This window comes from Triticum urartu, chromosome 7 (assembly GCF_003073215.2).
Source record: "Triticum urartu cultivar G1812 chromosome 7, Tu2.1, whole genome shotgun sequence".
Taxonomy (NCBI): Eukaryota; Viridiplantae; Streptophyta; class Magnoliopsida; order Poales; family Poaceae; genus Triticum; species Triticum urartu.
Window position 1 is genome coordinate 416,608,818 of NC_053028.1, and position 16,257 is coordinate 416,625,074.

A 16,257-nucleotide genomic window follows, 5' to 3' on the forward strand; every position below is an offset into this window, starting at 1 on the left:
ATCGGTATGTTACTTGCCCGAGATTCGATCGTCGGTATCCTATACCTAGTTCAATCTCGTTACCGGCAAGTCTCTTTACTCGTTCTGTAATACATCATCCCGCAACTAACTCATTAGTTGCAATGCTTGCAAGGCTTAAGTGATGTGCATTACCGAGAGGGCCCAGAGATACCTCTCCGACAATCGGAGTGACAAATCCTAATCTCGAAATACGCCAACCCAACATGTACCTTTGGAGACACCTGTAGAGCTCCTTTATAATCACCCAGTTACGTTGTGACGTTTGGTAGCACACAAAGTGTTCCTCTGGCAAACGGGAGTTGCATAATCTCATAGTCATAGGAACATGTATAAGTCATGAAGAAAGCAATAGCAACATACTAAACGATTGGGTGCTAAGCTAATGGAATGGGTCATGTCAATCAGATCATTCAACTAATGATGTGATCCCATTAATCAAATGACAACTCTTTGTTCATGGTTAGGAAACATAACCATCTTTGATTAACGAGCTAGTCAAGTAGAGGCATACTAGTGACACTCTGTTTGTCTATGTATTCACACATGTATTATGTTTCCGGTTAATACAATTCTAGCATGAATAATAAACTTTTATCATGATATAAGGAAATAAATAATAACTTTATTATTTCCTCTAGGGCATATTTCCTTCAGTCTCCCACTTGCACTAGAGTCAATAATCTAGTTCACATCGCCATGTGATTTATTAGCAATAGTTCACATCACCATGTGATTAACACCCATAGTCCACATCGATATGTGACCAGCACCCAAAGGGTTTACTAGAGTTAGTAATCTAGTTCACATTGCTATGTGATTAACACCCAAAGAGCACTAATGTGTGATCATGTTTTGCTTGTGAGATAATTTTAGTCACCAGGTCTGTTATATTCAGATCCGTAAGTATTTTGCAAATCTTTATGTCAACAATGCTCTGCACGGAGCTACTCTAGCTAATTGCTCCCACTTTCAATATGTATCTAGATTGAGACTTAGATTCATCTAGATTAGTGTCAAAACTTGCATCGGCGTAACCCTTTACGACGAACCTTTTTTCACTTCCATAATCGAGAAACGTATCCTTATTCCACTAAGGATAATTTTGACCGCTGTCCAGTGATCTACTCCTAGATCACTATTGTACTCCCTTGCCAAACTCAGTGGTAGGGTATACAATAGATCTGGTACATAGCATGGCATACTTTATAGAACCTATGACCAAGGCATAGGGAATGACATTCATTCTCTTTCTGTCTTCTGCCGTGGTCGGGCTTTGAGTCTTACTCAATTTCACACCTTGTAACACAGGCAAGAAACTTTTTCTTTGACTGTTCCATTTTGAACTACTTCAAAATCTTGTCAAGGTATGTACTCATTGAAAAACTTATCAAGCATCTTGATCTATCTCTATAGATCTTGATACTCAATATGTAAGCAACTTTGCAGAATAATTCTACATTATTTCCGATCAACAATATGTCATACACATATACTTATCAGAAATATTGTAGTGCTCCCACTCACTTTCTTGTAAATACAGGCTTCACCGCAAGTCTGTATAAAACTATATGCTTTGATCAACTTATCAAAGCGTATATTCCAACTCCGAGATTCTTGAACCAGTCCATAGATGGATCCCTGGAGCTTGCATATTTAGTTAACACCTTTAGGATCGACAAAACCTTCTAGTTGCATCGTATACAACTCTTCTTTAGTAAATCCATTAAGGAATGCAGTTTTGTTTATCCATTTGCCAGATTTCATAAAATGCGGCAATTGCTAACATGATTCGGACAGACTTAAGCATAGATACGAGTGAGAAAATCTCATCGTAGTCAACACCTTAAACTTGTCGAAAACCTTTTGCGACAATTCTAGCTTTGTAGATAGTAACACTACTATCAGCGTCCGTCTTCCTCTTGAAGATCCATTTATTTTCTATGGCTTGCCGATCATCGGGCAAATCCATCAAAGTCCATACTTTGTTCTCATACATGGATCACATCTCAGATTTCATGGCCTCAAACCATTTCGCGGAATCTAGGCTCATCATCGCTTCCTCATAGTTCGCAAGTTCGTCATGGTCTAGTAACATGACTTCCAGAACAGGATTACCGTACCACTCTGGTGCGGGTCTCACTCTGGTTTACCTACGAGATTTGGTAGTAACTTGATCTAATTGGTGTAGTAGTCACAGGAACAGATTTCTGTGATGAACTACTTTCCAATAAGGGAGCAGGTACAGTTACCTCATCAAGTTCTACTTTCCTCCCACTCACTTCTTTTGAGAGAAACTCCTTCTCTAGAAAAACTCCGAATTTAGCAACAAAAGTCTTGCCTTTGGATTTGTGATAGAAGGTGTACCCAACAGTCTCCTTTGGGTATCCTATGAAGACATATTTCTCCGATTTGGGTTTGAGTTTATTAGGATAAAACTTTTTCATATAAGCATCACAACCCCAAACTTTAAGAAACGACAACTTTGGTTTCTTGCCAAACCACAGTTCAGAATGTGTCGTCTCAACGGACTTAGATGGTGCCCTATTTAACGTGAATGCAGCTGTCTCTAATGCATAACCCCAAAACGATAGTGGTAGATCGGTAAGAGACATCATAGATCGCACCATATCTAATAAAGTACGGTTATGACATTCGGACACACCATTATGCTGTGGTGTTCCAAGTGGCATGAGTTTGTGAAACTATTCCACATTGTTTTAATTGAAGATCAAACTCGTAACTCTAATATTTTACTTCTGCGATCATATCGTAGAAACTTTCATTTTTGTTACGATGATTCTCCACTTCACTCTGAAATTCTTTGAACTTTTCAAATGTTTTAGACCTTTGTTTCATCAAGTAGATATACTCATATCTGCTCAAATCATCTGTGAAGATCAGAAAATAATGATACCTATCGCGAGCCTCAATATTCATCGGACCACATACATCAGTATGTATGATTTCCAACAAATCTGTTGCTCGCTCCATTGTTTCGAAGAACAGAGTCTTAGTCATCTTGCCCATGAGGCATGGTTCGCAAGCATCAACTGATTCATAATCAAGTGATTCCAAAAGCCCATCAGCATGGAGTTTCTTCATGCGCTTTACACCAATATGACCTAAATGGCAGTGCTACAAATAAGTTGCACTATCATTATTAACTTTGCATCTTTTGGTTTCAATATTATGATTATGTGTATCACTACGATCGAGATCCAACGAACTATTTTCATTGGGTGTGTAACCATATAAGGTTTTATTCATGTAAACAGAACAACAATTTATTCTCTTACTTAAATGAATAACCATATTACAATAAACATGATCAAATCATATTCATGCTCAACGTAAACACCAAATAACACTTATTTAGGTTCAACACTAATCCCGAATTTATAGGGAGTGTGCGATGATGATCATATCAATCTTGGAACCACTTCCAACACACATCGTCACTTCACCCTTAACTAGTCTCTGTTTATTCTGCACTCCCGTTTCGAGTTACTAATCTTAGCAACTGAACTAGTATCAAATACTGAGGGGTTGCTATAAACACTAGTAAAGTACACATCAATAACATGTATATCAAATATACTTATGTTCACTTTGCCATCCTTCTTATCTGCCAATCACTTGGGGTAGTTCCGCTTCCAGTGTGATAGAGGCTAAGGTGTCCCGATGTTTCGATGAGATGGTGGCTATCGTTTTCTGTGGGAGTCAACCTTGACGATCCGACTACGAACGTGCGAGACGTCGCGCCTTAGCAATCGCTAAACCAACTTCCGAGGGTTATTGACCACGCCGGAGCACGATCAACCTGACCACGAGGGTCTGTTTCCTGCGAGCAAACGAAGAACAAGCAAGAAACTGAGATTGCAATCGGGATATTGCGAATATAAGATGAAAGCTTTATTGATCAAGGTGGGGTTCTGTGACGTCTTGGTCTGGTCGTTGGACACAAACGAAGTACGCGAAGTTGCAGCTATGGTGAACTTTTAATCTAAACAAAACCCAAAGTCTAAACGATGCCCTAAGGGCTGTATATATGGAGGAAGAGGGGGGGAATTTCGTGGCCCTTGAGGGTGGGGTCCGAAACCAACCCTAACTCTTGTTTCCCCACACATACGGACTCTAAAAATAGCCTATACTTAAGTATTTCGAAATTACATGGGCCTGGCCCATTAATAAGGTGACGCAGCACCTAGAATAGCCTATGGACGAATATTATGAAGTGGCATCTTGTATATTTCGTCCAAGGCTTCATGCACTCCTTATGGCGGCTTCAAAGTCCTGAAATCATCACTTGTAACTCCGTTCTTGATCCCCTTGCGCATGCCATCAACTCCATGCGTGTTCTTGCTCCAATGTTCATCCTTCTCCAAGCTAGGCCCTTCATTTGTAAGCAAAACAAATGTATCCAATTTAGGCAGCATCATAATCTCATGAACATTAGAATCATTACCAAGAAACGAAAGTACCTGGTAATTTAATTGGCGTGCGCGAGCTCTAGTAATTGGTCCAGTATATGTAACAGTAGGGGCTGTGGGTGTAACAATGGTATTGATGTCCTCATCATCCTCCCCTTCTTGAAATGAAGTCGTCCTCGACGGAAGCTCATCTTCCTCACCCAAATAAGGCTTCAAATCTGCAATGTTAAAAGTGAGACTAACCCCAAAATCTACAGGTAGCTCAAGTTTATATGCATTATCATTTATTTTCTCTAACACCTTAAAAGGACCATCAGCACGTGGCATTAGCTTTGATTTGCGCAAATTAGGAAATCTATCTTTACGCAAATGTAACCAAACAAGATCTCCAGGTGCAAACACAACATGTTTTCTACCCTTATCTCCAGCAAGTTTATATTTAGCATTCATACGCTCAATGTTTTCCTTAGTTAACTCATGCATTTTTAAAATCAATTCAGAACGTTCTTTAGCATCAAAATTAACCTTCTCTGAAGATGGAAGAGGCAACAAATCAATAGGTGCACGAGGTAGGAAACCATACACAATTTCAAAAGGGCACATCTTAGTAGTAGAATGCAATGAACGATTATAAGAAAATTCAATATGAGGCAAGCATTCTTCCCACATTTTCTTGTTATTCTTCAAAACAGCCCTAAGCATAGTAGACAATGTTCTATTGACTACTTCAGTTTGTCCATCAAGTTTGGGGGTGACAAGTAGTACTAAAAAGCAGCTTAGTCCCCAACTTAGCCCATAAACATCTCCAAAAGTGGCTAAGAAATTTAGTATCACGATCTGAAACAATAGTATTTGGCACACCATGTAAGCGAATAATTTCACGAAAGAACAAATCAGCAACATTAACAGCATCATCGCTTTTATGACATGGTATAAAGTGTGCCATTTTCGAGAACCTATCCACGACAACAAATATGCTATCCCTCCCCTTCTTTGTTCGAGGTAAACCTAAAACAAAGTCCATAGATATATCCTCCCAAGGAACACTAGGTACAGGCAAAGGCATATATAAACCATGAGGATTGAGTCGTGACTTAGCTCTTTGACATGTAGTGTAGCGAGCAACAAAACGCTCAACATCCCGTCTCATCTTTGGCCAAAAGAAATGTGTAGCAAGTATATCCTCTGTCTTCTTGACGCCAAAGTGTCCCATTAATCCTCCTCCATGCGCCTCCTGCAACAACAAAAGACGAACGGAGCTAGCTGGAATGCATAGCTTGTTAGCACGAAACACAAATCCATCGTTAAGAACGAACTTGTTCCAAGTTCTCCCTTCCTTACAATTCTGCAATACATCTTTAAATTCAGCATCATGAACATATTGATCTTTGATGGTCTCCAAACCAAATATTTTAAAGTCAAGTTGTGAAAGCATAGTATAACGACGAGACAAGGCATCAGCAATAACATTTTCTTTACCCTTCTTGTGTTTAATGACATAAGGGAAAGTCTCAATGAATTCAACCCATTTAGCATGTCTACGGTTCAGTTTTTCTTGACTTTTAATGTGTTTCAATGATTCATGATCAGAATGTATAACAAATTCCTTGGGCCATAAATAATGTTGCATGTTTCTAAGGTCCGAACAAGAGCATATAATTCTTTATCATAAGTAGAATAGTTCAGACTAGGCCCACTCAATTTTTCAGAAAAGTATGCAACGGGTTTTCCATCTTGTAATAACACACCTCCTAATCCAATTCCACTAGCATCACATTCAAGCTCAAAAGTCTTATTGAAATTAGGAAGTTGGAGTAAAGGAGCATGTGTCAACTTATCTTTCAATACCGTGAAGGCTTCTTCTTGTGCAGTACCCCAAACAAAAGGCACATCCTTCTTTGTAAGCTCGTTGAGAGGTGCAGCAATGGTGCTGAAATCTCTCACAAAACGCCTATAGAAACCAGCGAGGCCAAGGAAACTCCTCACTTGTGTGACCGTTTTGGGCTGCGGCCAACTCTCAATAGCTTCAATCTTGGCTTTATCGACTTCAATTCCCTGTGGAGTAACAACATAGCCAAGAAAAGATACTCGGTCGGTGCAAAAGGTGCACTTTCCAAGGTTTCCAAACAAACGTGCATCACGTAGAGCAATAAAAACAGCACGTAAATGTTCCTCCAAAGATTTGCTATAAATCAATATGTCATCAAAGTAAACTACCACAAATCGTCCAATGAAAGCACGTAAAAATTCGTTCATTAACCTCATGAAAGTACTAGGTGCATTAGTTAACCCAAAAGGCATGACTAACCACTCATATAATCCAAACTTAGTTTTAAATGTTGTTTTCCATTCATCTCCCAATTTCATACGAATTTGATGGTATCCACTACGCAAATCAACTTTGGAGAATATTGTAGAGCCACTCAATTCATCAAGCATATCATCTAACCTAGGAATAGGATGACGATAACGAATAGTAATATTATTAATGCCTCTACAATCAACGCACATACGCGACGTACCATCCTTTTTCGTCACTAAAATGATAGGAACAGCACAAGGACTAAGGGATTCGCGTATATAACCTTTGTCGAGCAGTTCTTATACTTGACGCATAATCTCCTTTGTCTCCTCTGGATTGGTACAGTATGGTGCACGGTTAGGTAGCGAAGCACCGGGAATTAAGTCAATTTGATGCTCAATCCCTCGAATAGGTGGTAATCCCGGTGGCACGTCTTGTGGAAAGACGTCAGCGAACTCCTGCAAAATGTTAGTGACAGCAGGGGGCAAAGAGGAAGGCACGTCCTCGAATGAAAATAATGCCTCTTTGCACACAAAAGCATAGCAAACAGATTTGCTAAAATCTAGCTCATCAATATCAGATTTGGTGGCAAGTAAACATGCAATTTTCAATTTAATTTCAGAAACAACAACAGATGGTTTATTATTAGGCTTCATTTGGTGCTTAAATTCTTTTGCCACAATCTGATTTTCACTCTTATTTATCTCCTGTTTTGCTTTATTAGCTCTATTAATATCATCTTTCAAAATGGAATCAGGAGTCATAGGAAGCAAAGTAATATTTTTATCCTTATGAACAAGAGCATACTGATTGTTTCTACCATGGTGTACAGAATTTTTATCAAATTGCCATGGTCTACCAAGTAATAAGGAACATGCTTGCATAGGTACCACATCACAATCAACATAATCAGCATATGTAGAGATACTAAAATGCACACGAACAGTACTTGTTACCTTAATCTTGCCGCTATTGTTGAACCATTGGATGTATAAGGATGTGGATGTGGTCTTGTGGTGAGAGATAGCTTCTCCACCATCTCCATGCTAGCCAAGTTATTGCAGCTCCCTCCATCTATGATCACGCGAACAGAACGTTCCTTCACAACTCCCTTTGTATGGAACAAATTATGCCTCTGATTTTGCTCAGCTTGTGTAACCTGCACACTCAAAACACGTTGAGCAACTAAACATTCATACCTGTCAGCATCTTCAGGAGCCATGTATTGCATCTCATGATCAGAATCGTCTCCACCGTGTTCGTCACGTGTAATAAGAGCCAAAGTCTCCTCATCATAGTCACTAGCGGACTCATACCCACCATCCTCAGTAACAATCATCACACGCTTAGATGGGCATTCTCTCGCATAATGACCTCCACCCTTGCAACGTCGACAAATAATATCATGTGTTTGCCCTGTTGATGCCATGGATGAAGAAGAGCTCTTTGCAGGCCCAGAAGGTGTGCTCTTGGCAGATAGTGGTGATTGTGCCTGCTTTATTGTATCACGGTTGGAGGTGGCAGCCGACGGAGGCACCAGTGTAGCAGAACGTGTGGAAGTAGATGATGCACGTGGTGTCCATGATGAAGGTCGACCTGCAGAAAAGTTAGTCCGCACCAATGCATGTCGATCCTGCACTTCACGTTCAGCTTTACAAGCAAGATGGAATAAACGAGTGATATTAGTATACTCCTTATACTCTAGAATCGTCTGAATCTCTCTATTTAATCCACCCATAAAACGTGCAAGCATAGCTTCATTCTCCTCAACAATACCACATCTAATCATGCCGGTTTGTAATTCCTGATAATATTCTTCTACAGAATTTTTTCCCTGTCTTAAGCGCTGCAATTTTTGAAGTAATTCACGTTGATAATATGGTGGAACCCAACGAGTACGCATAGCAGTTTTCAAAGCAGCCCAAGTAGCCGGAATAGGATATAATCTACAATGCTCAGACCACCAAACACATGCAAAACTAGTGAAAGCACAAACAGCAGCAGGAACACGTCTCTCCTCGGGATATTGTAAACATGTAAATCATTGTTCAGTTTCTAACTCCCAAGTAAGATATATATCAGGAACATATCTACCCTCAAATGGTGGAATATTCAATTTTAGTTTAAGGAGATGGGCATGATCTCGTACCTGAGGGTGAGCCCTACCATTGCCATTATTTGCATGTGGACGACCTGGTGGTTGCTGTACTGTTGGTGGCACGTAGTTCTGATTTTGATCAACCTCATCCTCATAATCTCCCACATAATCATCCTCCTCCACATCAGCAGTAGGAGCCACAGAAGTATCAACAGCAGCACCAGCAGTTTGGCCCGACTGAAGAGGGACACGGCTCGCTCGGTGGAGGGTTGTTTCCCGACGTGGAGGTAGTCGGTGTTGTTGCTGTTGTTGCAGAGGTGCGGCAGGAGCAGCCGGTGGTGGTGGTGGAAAACGTGAAAGCAATTCAGCAAACTTGTTATCGAGCTTTGTTTCAAACGTTTTCTCCATGCCATCTATCTTCTCCATGGCCTCTTCAAATCTGTTTATCACATCTTGCACCTGTCCACTCATCATTTGCTGAAACGTATCATGAAGCTCCTTGTTCGTCAAGTTCTCCCAGTCAGTCTCGTCGGCTTGTGATCCTGGCATGGTTAGCAGCAATAGAAACACACAAGAATATGATCCTATAGACTACTAACAAGTGGTGGTGGTGGCGGGTGTCACAAATCCGTCAAGCAAATCTCACATTCTTACCAGTTCTTACCCAGCAGTAGGCGGTGATCGGCAACCGTTGTAGTCAAAAACTCTCAAAAGCTTGGATAGAGCGATTGCCAGGGAGAGTCAAACGCACGACGTAGATGTATGTGGAGCTGGGAAGGCTTATAGTATGGTAGCAAAAAGGGTCAGCAATAATCAATTCAGAGATGCAAAGTTGAATAAACGCTCAACGACGGTACTGTGCTGGTCCTAGGCTAGACCGTGCTAGAGACGCGAGCCTAGAACACTAACAAAATCACAGCGCTGCACGTAAATAAGGGAAAAGCACACTCTGGAACTCTCTTTTTTTCGCTCTTTTTTTTGCGCTCCTTTTTTTTGTGCTCCTCTTTTTTTTTGCGAAAAATCACTATAATGGCGAGTGTCTCAAAACTCTTCCCTCGTCAAACTGATAGGATGGGCACGAATTTTTTTTTTCACTTTTTTCGAAAATCAGGGCAGCGACGACGAAAAAGTGCGACAAAAAATCACTATGATGGCACGTGGCTCAAAAGACTCAGAAAAGCCTAAAAATAGGATAGGGAAAAAAATTTGCCCGTGAAAATTTTGGCCTAAAAACTGCCCGGGGGTCTCCAGACTTTTTTTTTCCGAGACCTACGCAGGCAAGGAAACACGAATCGGAATTTAGATTGATCTCAAGAACAAACCTAATATGAGAAGAACTCGGATTGGTGGTGGATATATGGTTGTGGTATATGGCAGCGGTGATGGTATATGGTAGCGGTGATGGTATATGGATAGAGATTGGTGGTGGTATATGGATACGGATTGGTGGTGGTATATGGATATGGATTCAGAGCGGTGGCGGATAAGCAAAAGTGGTAGATGGGCGATGATGATGGTGCGGCGGCGGCGTGACAACTTATGACCAGAACTCGAAACTCTAAAAGACTAGACTCTAAGACCAGCAACTTGACACGACGATGCAACCGCAAATTCAACAAAGCAAAAACCCTAAAAAGATTATGCAAAGGCTCAGATTGGTTCGGATATGATGAACTAACCCTAATTTTTTTTGTGTGGCTTTTTCGTGGACTGTAGGTATGAAGAACAGACTCGATCTAATCTACGAAAAACTGTAAAATCTCACCGAGCAACCTGGAAATCTGATACCACTTGATAGAGGCTAAGGTGTCCCGATGTTTCGATGAGATGGTGGCTATCGTTTTCTGTGGGAGTCGACCTTGACGATCCGACTACGAACGTGCGAGACGTCGCGCCTTAGCAATCGCTAAACCAACTTCCGAGGGTTATTGACCACGCCGGAGCACGATCAACCTGACCACGAGGGTCTGTTTCCTGTGAGCAAACGAAGAACAAGCAAGAAACTGAGATTGCAATCGGGATATTGCGAATATAAGATGAAAGCTTTATTGATCAAGGTGGGGTTCTGTGACGTCTTGGTCTGGTCGTTGGACACAAACGAAGTACGCGAAGTTGCAGCTATGGCGAACTTTTAATCTAAACAAAACCCAAAGTCTAAACGATGCCCTAAGGGCTGTATATATGGAGGAAGAGGGGGGGAATTTCGTGGCCCTTGAGGGTGGGGTCCGAAACCAACCCTAACTCTTGTTTCCCCACACATACGGACTCTAAAAATAGCCTATACTTAAGTATTTCGAAATTACATGGGCCTGGCCCATTAATAAGGTGACGCAGCACCTAGAATAGCCTATGGACGAATATTATGAAGTGGCATCTTGTATATTTCGTCCAAGGCTTCATGCACTCCTTATGGCGGCTTCAAAGTCCTGAAATCATCACTTGTAACTCCGTTCTTGATCCCCTTGCGCATGCCATCAACTCCATGCGTGTTCTTGCTCCAATGTTCATCCTTCTCCAAGCTAGGCCCTTCATTTGTAAGCAAAACAAATGTATCCAATTTAGGCAGCATCATAATCTCATGAACATTAGAATCATTACCAAGAAACGAAAGTACCTGGTAATTTAATTGGCGTGCGCGAGCTCTAGTAATTGGTCCAGTATATGTAACAGTAGGGTTGGGTGTAACAATGGTATTGATGTCCTCATCACAGTGACCAGTCCCTTTGCAGTAGAAGCACTTAGTCTCAGGCTTAGGATCAGACTTGGGCTTCTTCACTTGAGCAGCAACTTGCTTGCTGTCTTTTTGAAGTTCCCCTTCTTCCCTCTGCCCTTTTCTTGAAACTAGTGGTCTTGTCTACCATCAACACTTGATGTTTTTCTCGATTTCTACCTTCATCAATTTCCGCATTACGAAGAGCTTGGGAATCGTTTCCGTTATCCCTTGCATATCATAGTTCATCACGAAGTTCTACTAACTTGGTGATGGTGACTAGAGAATTCTGTCAATCACTATCTTATCTGAAGATTAACTCCCACTTGATTCAAGCGATTGTAGTACTCAGACAATCTGGCACATGCTCACTAGTTGAGCGATTCTCCTCCATCTTTTAGCTATAGAACTTGTTGGAGACTTCATATCTCTCAACTCGGGTATTTGCTTGAAATATTAACTTCAACTCCTGGAACATCTCATATGGTCCATGACGTTCAAAACGTCTTTGAAGTCCCGATTCTAAGCCGTTAAGCATGGTGCACTAAACTATCAAGTAGTCATCATATTGAGCTAGCCAAACGTTCATAATGTCTGCATCTGCTCCTGCAATAGGTCTGTCACCTAGCGGTGCATCAAGGACATAATTCTTCTGTGCAGCAATGAGGATAAACCTCAGATCACGGATCCAATCCGCATCATTGCTACTAACATCTTTCAAATTTTCTCTAGGAACATATCAAAATAACAGGGAAGCAACAACGCGAGCTATTGATCTACAACATGATTGCAAAATACTACCAGGACTAAGTTCATGATAAATTTAAGTTCATTAATCATATTACTTAAGAACTCCCACTTAGATAGACATCCCTCTAATCCTCTAAGTGATCACGTGATCCAAATCAACTAAACCATGTCCGATCATCAACGTGAGATGGAGTAGTTTCAATTGGTGAACATCACTATGTTGATCATATCTACTATATGATTCACGCTCGACCTTTCGGTCTCCGTGTTCCGAGGCCATATCTGTATATGCTTGGCTCGTCAAGTATAACCTGAGTATTCCGCGTGTGCAACTGTTTTGCACCCGTTGTATTTGAACGTAGAGCCTATCACACCCGATCATCACGTGGTGTCTCAGCACGAAGAACTTTGCAACGGTGCATACTCAGGGAGAACACTTCTTGATAATTAGTGAGAGATCATCTTATAATGCTACCGTCAATCAAAGCAAGATAAGATGCATAAAAAGATAAACATCACATGCAATCAATATAAGTGATATGATATGGCCATCATCATCTTGTGCTTGTGATCTCCATCTTCGAAGCACCGTCATGATCACCATTATCATAAAATTTAGCATGTCTTGACCATATCACATCACAACATGCCCTGCAAAAACAAGTTAGACGTCCTCTACTTTGTTGTTGCAATGTTTTACGTGGCTGCTACGGGCTTAAGCAAGAACCAATCTTACCTACGCATCAAAACCACAACGATAGTTTGTCAAGTTGGTGCTGTTTTAACCTTCGCAAGGACCGGGCGTAGCCACACTCGGTTCAACTAAAGTTGGAGAACTGACCCGCAGCCACCTATGTGCAAAGCACGTCGGGAGAACCGGTCTCGCGTAAGCGTACGCGTAATGTCGGTCCGGGCGTTCGTCCAACAATACCGCCGAACCAAAGTATGACATGCTGGTAGCAGTATGACTTATATCGCCCACAACTCACTTGTGTTCTACTCGTGCATATAACATCAACATATAAAACCTAGGCTCGGATGCCACTGTTGGGGAACGTAGTAATTTCAAAATTTCCTACGCACACGCAAGATCATGGTGATGCATAGCAACGAGAGGGGAGAGTGTCTACGTACCTCGTAGACGACAACGGAAGCGTTTGGTTGATGTAGTCGTACGTCTTCAGGCCCGACCGATCAAGCACCGAAACTACGGCACCTCCGAGTTCTAGCACACGTTCAGCTCGATGACGATCCCCGGACTCCGATCCAGCAAAGTGTCGGGGAAGAGTTCCGTCAGCACGACGGCGTGGTGACGATCTTGATGTACTACTGCAGGGCTTCGCCTAAGCACCGCTACAGTATTATCGAGGATTATGGTGGAAGGGGGCATCCGCACACGGCTAAGAATATGAATACGTGGCTACTTGTGTTCTCATGGGGGTGTCCTGCTCGCGTATATGAAGGCTCAAGAGGGGGAGGTCGGCGGCATATAGGGGCGCCTAGGAGGAAGTCTACTCTCCGGGAGTAGGCTTTCTCCCAATCTAAGTTGAATAGGATTGCGCGAGGTGGGAAAGAGAGAGAGAGAGGAAGGGGGGCCTGGGTGGTGTGCCCTGGCTGCCCCTTCCTCTTTTCCACTAAAGCCCATTAAGGCCCATATACTCCCGGGGGGTTCCGGTAACCTCCCGGTACTCCGGTAAAATCCCGATTTCACCCGGAACACTTCCGATATCCAAACATAGGCTTCCAATATATCAATTTTATGTCTCGACCATTTCGAGACTCCTCGTCATGTCCGTGATCACATCCGGGACTCCGAAAACCTTCGGTACATCAAAATGCATAAACTCATAATATACTGTCATCGTAACCTTAAGCGTGCGGACCCTACGGGTTCGAGAACATGTAGACATGACCGAGACACGTCTCCGGTCAATAACCAATAGCGGAACCTGGATGCTCATATTGGCTCCTACATATTCTACGAAGATCTTTATCGGTCAGACCGCATAACAACATACGTTGTTCCCTTTGTCATCGGTATGTTACTTGCCCGAGATTCGATCGTCGGTATCCATACCTAGTTCAATCTCGTTACCGGCAAGTCTCTTTACTCGTTCTGTAATACATCATCCCGCAACTAACTCATTAGTTGCAATGCTTGCAAGGCTTAAGTGATGTGCATTACCGAGAGGGCCCAGAGATACCTCTCCGACAATCGGAGTGACAAATCCTAATCTCGAAATACGCCAACCCAACATGTACCTTTGGAGACACCTGTAGAGTCCTTTATAATCACCCAGTTACGTTGTGACGTTTGGTAGCACACAAAGTGGTTCCTCCGGCAAACGGGAGTTGCATAATCTCATAGTCATAGGAACATGTATAAGTCATGAAGAAAGCAATAGCAACATACTAAACGATCGGGTGCTAAGCTAATGGAATGGGTCATGTCAATCAGATCATTCAACTAATGATGTGATCCCGTTAATCAAATGACAACTCTTTGTTCATGGTTAGGAAACATAACCATCTTTGATTAACGAGCTAGTCAAGTAGAGGCATACTAGTGACACTCTGTTTGTCTATGTATTCACACATGTATTTTGTTTCTGGTTAATACAATTCTAGCATGAATAATAAACTTTTATCATGATATAAGGAAATAAATAATAACTTTATTATTGCCTCTAGGGCATATTTCCTTCATTGGGGACACAAGAGATTTTTTATTATTTGGTTGCAGGGTTGTTTGAGAGAGACCATCTTCATCCTACGCCTCCCACAGATTGATAAACTTGAGGTCATCTAGTTGAGGAAAAATTGCTATTATCCTACAAAACTCTGTGGTTGGAGGCCCAACACATGTCTATAAGAATAAAGTTGCGTAGTAGACATCAGTGAGGCACTTGGGCACTCTGTGTGCCCTTGCCATTGCATTAGTTGCATCAGTTTGAGTTCTCCATGGTGATACATGGGAGTGAAAAGTTGAGAAGCTTATTACTCTTGGGTGCTTGGTACCCTAAAGCTTGTTCCTCTTGGGTGCTTGGGCGCCCTAGGCGGTTGGTGGTGCTTCTGAGCTCAATCATTATGGTGTAAAGCTCCGGGCAAGCGTCGAGGTCTCCAATTAGGTTGTGGAGATTGCCCCGAGCAATTTGTATGGGTTCTGATGACTGCCCCCAAGGGTTGCCAATGTTGGGAAACATAGTAGAAAACAATTTTTTTTGCCCTAGCTATGATCACCCAGGAACAATATGAAGATGCATAGCGGGTTGTGATCAACGATCGTTATCAACTCCGGAGTGCAGTGGAAGTAGACGAGTCGGTGTAGATCATGCTTGAAGTCCCTTGAATGTTGATGACGATCCCGCGAACCGCCCACGAACGATCCCTCGAACGGAAGACCGAAAGCACGACCTCTCTACTTGGTTGCAAGCGTACAATCTTCATGATCCGGCAGCGCTTCACCGTCCAGAGCTAATCGTCGCCGGAGAATTAGAGGGAGGAGATTAGAACCACACATGGCTTCTAATTACGAGGATTAGAGGTGGCTAGGGCTCACTCTAATTAGTCAACTAGGACCAACTAGAATGTGCACTAGATCAACTAGAGCAGGCTCCAAAACTTGTGTGTCCATAGGGTGGAAATCCTCTAGTATATATAGGTTAGAGGGGAGGGAGAGGGTAGCCACCAAAGGGGAAGGAGCCCCCTTGGTGCGCCAGCCTTGGGGGGGGGGGGAGTCCTACTCCCTCCCCAAGTAGGACCCCCCCCCCACTAGGAAAGGGGGGGCACTTCCACTTGGGCCCTTGTGACCCAAGTTGCCTTCCACCTCTTGGCCTTTTTAGGCCCGTTGATATTTTAATTAAATATAAAATGTTCTAAAAAATTTCAGACCATTATATATATAATTTAACATCCCCAGAAACATTTTCCACATATATATAATTAA